General features: G+C 35.8%; 1 long non-coding RNA gene across 1 annotated transcript; it reads left to right on the top strand.

Annotated features, from left to right (window-relative positions):
* Nucleotides 1-933: 933 nt before the first annotated feature.
* Nucleotides 934-1,489, top strand: LOC142236986 (uncharacterized). Its single transcript, XR_012722293.1, has 3 exons — nucleotides 934-1,009; nucleotides 1,094-1,192; nucleotides 1,268-1,489. It is a non-coding gene; the product is annotated as an uncharacterized LOC142236986 (long non-coding RNA).
* The last annotated feature ends 7,590 nt before the right edge of the window (nucleotides 1,490-9,079 follow it).

Here is a 9,079-nt window from a genome sequence, read left to right as displayed (position 1 = left end):
CATGTGAGGGAGTTTTTAAGAGACATTTTGTGTATATCTCGTATGATTGTTTGTGTTTGTTATTGCGTCATTTATGCTGTTGTTGGTTGTTTTGATTCTAGAGACAATGGAATGTTCCTTGTGTGTTGTTGGTATCTTTTGTGGTGAGAGTTGTTTTCTTGCAATAGCTAGATCAGAAAGGGATCGTGTGTGTGTGTGTGGAGTTGTTTTTCTTTACGGAGTTGTTTTTCTTTATGGCTATTTGTGTCTTTGAGTTTTATTGTTGCATTCAGTTATGTTGATGCATTTATGAAGTGCACACGTGGTTTTAATTTTGCAAAATTGTACGTGAGGTATTGGTGATTATTAATGAAAATACATTTATTTCGAAACATTTTATAAACTGAGAAGTGAATGATGTGATGTTAGAGTAATCAGAAACGCTTCTTATTGATAAAAAACAAATAACAGATTAAGGAACTGTATATTTCTGTTAATAGTTTAAAATTAGTGCGGATTTTTAATTGATTTACATAAAAAATATACAACATGAGTGGTAATAGGATGATCTATATTTATTCTACATCTGGATCACAAGTTGGAGATGCACCATGTTTTTGAATCTATATTTTTTATGTTACAGCAATTCCTACAGGTGAGTACTAAGTTCGAGTTTAGACGCTAAAAATAAAAATATATTACTAAGAAAAGTGTAAAATTGTACGTCTTCCGATACAAATTTAAATATAACTTGATGGAGAATAGCCCAAACCAAGTTTTTTTATAAAGATTATTTTTTTATAATGGATTATTACAGAAAACGTATCATGAAAATTGCGATTTTAGCCTCTAAACTCGAACTTAATATCCACCTTAAATACTAAATGCTATACTGACAATTGGAAATTATGTCTAATTTTTTTTTTTCATTTTTTATTTCAAATATATTCTGAGAATAATTTCAAAAACGTCCCATTAGTCCATGGATATGATTTCAATAACGTACCAACTGGATGGATTTTTCAATGTGGTAAGTTTTCTATAAACGGTATTTTGTCCGTTTTTAATAAAACTAAAATTTAAATTTATTAAAAATTATTATTTTCACTTGCAGGTAAACAGGTCTTGTAATGGTATTTTTTTGAATATTCTTACTGTTTAATGCTAATTAAGCTGATATCCTTATTGGCTCTAGGAAACACTCTTGAAAACCGTAAGTTAAAAATCAATATGAACGATAGAATTTGATAATATTTTTCTTATATTTTGTATAACTTTGCAATTTCAGATGCTTATAAGACAAATCCGCCCAACAAAAGTTAGCCAAAATCGATGAAATTGGACAATTCAATATATCTTTCATCTGGATAGAAAACATGGAAATTTAAATTAATTAGTTTAGTCCTAATAACGTAGAATATTACTCTTTTGAAGAAGCAATTACTAACTACCGACAAGTAACTGCATCCAACGTACTAATAAAAATATTTCCTTTATTGTATATCATAAACCATAGTTTTGTGTAATATAATAATAATTTTTTGGAATAAAATACTGGTGGTTATAGAAAATTGACTTGTTTTGTACGAAAAATGTATTAGTTGTATACAGGCTTGTTGTACCTTTGATTCCTCAATTTCTCTACTTTTTTGAAAATTATACCGACAAACAGTTTATTTCAAACCAATTTCTTAATACAAGTTTCCCAAAAAATTGTTCATTTTTCCGGATAGCAGGAATATTTTGAATGAGTTTAACTATATTCTTCCCACAGCATAGTAATAATGAACTAAAATACGATGCAATACATGAACTAATTTATAAGAAAATCATGAACTTATCTAGATGAAAAAAATCTTTGGCGCCAAATCATGGTCATTCTTACTATGGGTTAGTTCATTTTTCATAAAAAATAGTAAACTTTTTTTTCGGTGTATATGAATTTGATTTTTCTGGATTTTTTTTGATTCATGATGGTGGATATTTAAGATTCATTTTCAAAAACACAAAAATTGGTGTTGAGATTTCCGGCGGTTGGATTACGGACCCCAGGAAAATGAGCCTAAAACTCAAATGAATCACAAATGTGGGGCGCATATTTCTAGCGCCGTGATTTCCGATATAACTTTTCTTGGGTCCTACTTCATTGAGCTTTTGGGGTTCATGCTAGAGGTGTGCACGTGACACGAAATTGTCGTGACTCACGAAAATTTTCGTGATTCGTGCGTGAGTCGTGAGTCACGCTCATGACAACAGCGTGAGTGTGCGTGAGCGTGATTAACAAACCAAAATGTCGTGCGTGAGCGTGAGTCACGAAAATAATATCTTCGTGAGTGTGCGTGAGTAAAAAATTACACTCACGAAAATATTCCTGCTCACCAACATAAAACGCTTAAGAGTTAAATTCAATTACAATTTTAGTGACACCTGGGATGTTAAGAGTTTAATAACACTCTCGATTTTAATAATGCTCATGTTTTCAGACACTTCGGTAAGGTAAATTAATCATAAAATTATTCGTGAGTCACGATATTTTTCGTGGGTCACGGTATTTTTCGTGAGTCACGACGTTTTCATGCGTGAGTGTGCGTGAGTACAATTTTTCTTTTCGTGAGTGTGCGTGAGCGTGAGTCCTACCAAAAAATATCGTGCATGAGTGTGCGTGAGTATGATCTTTCAGTCGTGAGTGTGCGTGAGCGTTAGTAAACTATTACTCACGTGCACACCTCTAGTTCATGCTCACATGGGCCCAATTGCCATAGAACCCCATATGAAAGATATTTGGCACCCAGTGTATATTCCACAAAAAAAAACCTAGTGTTTGAAATGTTGCTAAAGGATAACCGCCTGAGCAAGAGATAATCATGATGCCTCTCGCTTGTTATTGGTAGAAGCGAGAAAATATGAATGCATAACATTGCTTTGGCATTTAAACGAAATTGTTGGCAAATATTTTCATTTTGCCTGCTGCTGTTCTTCTTGTTGTTGGTAGTTTACCACCGACGATGCTACTGTTTTGCGGCAACAGCTCCTGCATACAATTTGACATTCATTGTTTAAATCCGATGCAGTTGTAGTCGCAGACCATTGCAGCTTCAGCTGCTGGTATTTGTTGTCGGCCAAACACACAAATATTGACTAACTGAAAAAAAAAAACAGAAAACAGGACTATGTATATAACACTCAGTTGGGCATTGAGTCCTCTATACAAGCAGAAACAATCACGGCTAGAGGGACTTGGGTGATGCTGGAGGTGAAGCTATGCTCTGAAGATACCATATAAAAGTTGCAATTTTTATACAATGTCCTTAGTTTTGTTGTATTTGTGGCAACCTCCATCTATCTCTCTTTCAGCTGTAAAATAAAGTGTGTGTGTGTATGTGTAGGGGCTCCACTGTTGTTGGTGTGGTCATAGGCATGTATGTAGGTGTGCGTGTAAACCCGTGTTATTTACATTGTGGCAATTCCTGTATTGCCACAACGGAAGCTTTTGTGGATTATAGAGCAGACCAAACAAAATTCAGAAGCGTTTTCCCCGCATTTAAAATTTTCCTCCCGGCCAATACAAAGCATTTCAGGCATACACACGCACACACGTACCTACTCATCCCCAGGCACCCACATTCCTACAATCTCACATAAACAATCACTTTTTCCTTTACAAGGAAGTGTGCAACCAGAAAATATGCAAATTTTTATGATGCAGTTATATCGAACAGACAGCCGGCCGAGTGGACAGACGAATGAACGGACGGACGGACGCATATGATAGCAATAGGTAGGCAAACATCGAGTAGACATTATGGCATATTCCATGGATAGCCATGGCGTTATGCATAAACTGGACATTGTACCTTTTGTAATATGCAGCATGTTTTCATTGAGAAAATGGCCAACACCAACTCTGACACTAACAGCGGCAAGTCCACCACCTCCATAGTCAAATTCAAAGGACAGTGGTTATTAAGTGAATTTTGGTTGAATTATGATTTGCTCTCATGAAACAATTCCCCCAGGAATCGCAAGATTGAAGCCGTTGTGAGTTTTAATATTTTAATATTATAAACAAAGAAGGAAAATCTAAAGCTGGGAGGGGACGACTAAATCAGGGATCCGGAGCGGTCCATTTTTTTCGCTCCGCTCCGCTCCCGCTCCGGAGAAAAAAAAATCGCTCCGCTCCTCTTCGAGAAAATTATAGTACAAACATTGTATTATTTGTTCAATTGAGTTTTATTTTATTTAGAAAAATCGGGCGGTACATATATGAGAGCTATAGCTAAATCTGAACCGATTTCGATGATTTTTTGCACATATAGTTAGTGCTATAGAAGATTACATTTCGCCAACTTTGAGTAAGATCGGTTGATAAATAAGGGTTTTATGACCTAATTTGACAAAATCGGGCGATACATATATATGGGACCTATATCTAAATCTGAACCGATTTCGATGAAATTTTCTGACTTGAAGGGTGATACAGAAGATTATTTTGTGCTAAATTTGACGACGATCGGTTAGTAAAAAAAGTGCAACGTGACCCCATTTGTCGAAATCGGGCAATACATATATATGGGAGCTATATCTAAATTTGATCCGATTTCTTCCAAATTCAATAACGTTCGTCCTTGTGCCCAAAAAACTCCCTGTACCAAATTTCATCAAAATCGGTTAATAATTGCGACCGAAATCCTGTGAACAACAAATACATGGATAGACGGACGGACGCCAAGCGCTAGATCGACTCAGGAGGTGATTCTGAGTCGATCGGTATATATTTTATGGGGTCTAAAATCAATATTTCTTGTAGGCACATTTTTTGGCAGATCAAACTTGTTATACCCTAACCACTATGTGGTTTAGGGTATAATGACTTTAAAACAATGTGTTGAAATATTTTATTAATTTTGAAGATTTTTTCAGAAATATTAAATCCATTTTGACTTCATTAAAGGAAGCATTCTAGGAAGCATATGTTAATTTTTCATTTTTTTAGATTTTTTTCGTCAGTTGTTATCAAAATCCTTTAAAAACGAGTTATTTTTTTTTTTCATATTAAGACTCGACTTCCAGTAGAAATTATGCTATGTTTCAAGTAAAAAGCGTCTTTAAAATAAAGTGTTGAAAAACATGTCTTATTTTTTAACGATTTTTTGCTTTGTAGGCAAGATGCAAAAAGGAAACAAATTTAAAGACAATTTTATTAATTTTAAAGAATTTTTCTTAATTATTAAAGTCACGTTGACCTTACCTCAAAAATTTTATCTTTCATGTTATGATACACATTTTTAAGTAAAATCACTTAATTATAAGGACATTACAACTTCATTCAAAAGTTTATTGCCTTTTGGACAAGAAAACAAGTATATACAGCACTAAGTTCGGCCGGGCCGAACCTTAAATACCCACCACCATGAACCAAATATTAGGGTTTCCTTTGAAATTTTAGGAGGGCGTGAGGACTTGAGGACACTTCCCGAAGATAAGTTTAAAGATTTCACCTATGAGGGCTATATCAGATTCTGGATTTATAAGAACCATTTTTGTTTGAGTTTTAGAGGAATCATTAACATCTCTTGTAAGTGTGCAAGAAAATTATAAAATAGCGTCTTGATTTGAAATCTTAAATATGTAGTATTAAAATCTGGAAATTTTACATTGAGTTTCAAGCAGTTCAAGTGAAGTCGATCTATATGGAGGCATTACCAAATGGACCGAGCCTAAAATACCTGAATATTTACAATTTCAGGCAAATCAGATAAAAATTACGGTTTCTAGAAACCCAAGGAGTTAAATCGGGAAATCGGTCTATATGGGGGCTATACCAAAATATGGACCGATACTCACCATTTTCAGCACACCTCTTTATGATCCGAAAATACCCCTAGATTTCCAATTTCAGACAAAATAAAAAATTCATAAAAAATACGCTTTCTATAAGCCCAAGACCCCAAATCGGGAGGTCGTTTTATATGGGGACCATACCAAAACATGGACCGATACTCACAATTTTTGGCACACCTCTTTATGGTCGTCAAATACCTCTAGATTTCCAATTTCGGGTAAATTGAATAAAAACTGCGGTTTCTATAAGCCCAAGAAGTAAAATCGGGAGATCGGTCTATATGGGGGCTATACCAAAATATGGACCGATACTCACCATTTTCAGCACACCTCTTTATGGTCCGAAAATACCCCTAGATTTCCAATTTCAGACAAATTGGATAAAAAATACGCTTTCTATAAGCCCAAGACCCCAAATCGGGAGGTCGTTTTATATGGGGACCATACCAAAACATGGACCGATACTCACAATTTTTGGCACACGTATTTGTGGTCCTACAATACCTCTAGATTTCCAATTTCAGGTAAATTGAATAAAAACTGCGGTTTCTAAAGGGTGATTCTTTTGAGGTTAGGATTTTCATGCATTAGTATTTGACAGATCACGTGGGATTTCAGACATGGTGTCAAAGAGAAAGATGCTCAGTATGCTTTGACATTTCATCATGAATAGACTTACTAACGAGCAACGCTTGCAAATCATTGAATTTTATTACCAAAATCAGTGTTCGGTTCGAAATGTGTTTCGCGCTTTACGTCCGATTTATGGTCTACATAATCGACCAAGTGAGCAAACAATTAATGCGATTGTGACCAAGTTTCGCACTCAGTTTACTTTATTGGACATTAAACCAACCACACGAATGCGTACAGTGCGTACAGAAGAGAATATTGCGTCTGTTTCTGAGAGTGTTGCTGAAGACCGTGAAATGTCGATTCGTCGCCGTTCGCAGCAATTGGGTTTGTGTTATTCGACCACATGGAAGATTTTACGCAAAGATCTTGGTGTAAAACCGTATAAAATACAGCTCGTGCAAGAACTGAAGCCGAACGATCTGCCACAACGTCGAATTTTCAGTGAATGGGCCCTAGAAAAGTTGGCAGAAAATCCGCTTTTTTATCGACAAATTTTGTTCAGCGATGAAGCTCATTTCTGGTTGAATGGCTACGTAAATAAGCAAAATTGCCGCATTTGGAGTGAAGAGCAACCAGAAGCCGTTCAAGAACTGCCCATGCATCCCGAAAAATGCACTGTTTGGTGTGGTTTGTACGCTGGTGGAATCATTGGACCGTATTTTTTCAAAGATGCTGTTGGACGCAACGTTACGGTGAATGGCGATCGCTATCGTTCGATGCTAACAAACTTTTTGTTGCCAAAAATGGAAGAACTGAACTTGGTTGACATGTGGTTTCAACAAGATGGCGCTACATGCCACACAGCTCGCGATTCTATGGCCATTTTGAGGGAAAACTTCGGAGAACAATTCATCTCAAGAAATGGACCGGTAAGTTGGCCACCAAGATCATGCGATTTGACGCCTTTAGACTATTTTTTGTGGGGCTACGTCAAGTCTAAAGTCTACAGAAATAAGCCAGCAACTATTCCAGCTTTGGAAGACAACATTTCCGAAGAAATTCGGGCTATTCCGGCCGAAATGCTCGAAAAAGTTGCCCAAAATTGGACTTTCCGAATGGACCACCTAAGACGCAGCCGCGGTCAACATTTAAATGAAATTATCTTCAAAAAGTAAATGTCATGGACCAATCTAACGTTTCAAATAAAGAACCGATGAGATTTTGCAAATTTTATGCGTTTTTTTTTAAAAAAAGTTATCAAGCTCTTAACAAATCACCCTTTATAAGCCCAAGAAGTAAAATCGGGAGATCGGTCTATATGGGGGCTATACCAAAACATGGACCGATACTCACCATTTTTGGCACACCTTTTTACGGTCATAAAATACCTCCAGATTTCAAATTTCAGGCAAATTGGATAAAAAATACGATTTATATAAGCCCAAGACCCCAAATCGGGAGGTCGGTTTATATGGGGACTATATCAAAACCTGGACCGATATAACCCATCTTCGAACTTGACCCGCCTGCAGACAAAAGACGAGGTTGTGCAAAATTTCAGCACGATTGCTTCATTATTGAAGACTGTAGCGTGATTACAACAGACAGACAGACAGACGGACATCGTTATATCGTCTTAGAATTTCTCCCTGATCAAGAATATATATACTTTATATAGTCGGAAATCGATATTTCGATGTGTTACAAACGGAATGACAAACTTATTATACCCCCGTCACCATTCTATGGTGATGGGTATAAAAAACTTTATTTTAGAGAAATGCGTCTTCCATGTTAAGCAAAATTTGCATTCTTATTCTAAGGACATGGAATCTTTGACTTCACGACAATATTTTTTTCAGTGTAGAAAACTAAAAAATTAAATATAAATAAGATCGTTTAATTGCATTTATTTGACGTTCATTACAAACATCTTTGTAGTAATACGGAATGAAATTGATCGAAAGTACTGTTGTTACTTTTACAACACATACTAGAGATATATTTTGACATTTGCCGTTTTTGAAAACAATTACTAAAAAACACGTTGTGTTTTCCCCAATGTACGTACGTACAAAAATACATATCGTACATTTTAAACGCTTACTCACACTACGCTAAGTACTAGCTAAATTTGAAATTACCTACACAGTGTAATTTCAAAGTTACACATTTCATTCAAGTAATATTTTATTCGGAGCGGAGCGGTTTTTCATTTGGAAACCGCTCCGCTCCCGCTCCGCTCCGGATTTTAGAAATGCCGCTTCCGCTCCGGCAAAAAAGGGCTTGCTCCGCTCCGCTCCACGCTCCGCTCCGCTCCGGATCCCTGGACTAAATTATACACTGCACCGTCCTGTAGACGAGCATTTTCTGAGCCATCTAAAGCGCTTCAAATTGCTTGGGAGCTTATATTCCAATTTTGGACAACATTTGATACATTTTAATAGTTTTTAGAAAAGCTATAGAAATTTCGTCTTCTGATGTAAATAAGTGAATATAGATGCAAATATCTACACAAAAAATATCTGATTTAATCACGAATTTAACTAATCCAATTAAAAAATTAATTGATGTACAATGTAATTATTGATGTACAATGTAAGAATTTCCAGCATATATCGCCAAATCGAGAGCATACAGGGTGCCTGATATTTAATGCTGCAAAGTAAAAGCAATATTTTTA

The sequence above is a fragment of the Haematobia irritans genome, chromosome 4, assembly GCF_050003625.1.
Source record: "Haematobia irritans isolate KBUSLIRL chromosome 4, ASM5000362v1, whole genome shotgun sequence".
Taxonomy (NCBI): domain Eukaryota; kingdom Metazoa; phylum Arthropoda; class Insecta; order Diptera; family Muscidae; genus Haematobia; species Haematobia irritans.
Note: the sequence above shows the minus strand (reverse complement) of the source record. Positions and strands in the feature narration are given on the sequence as shown.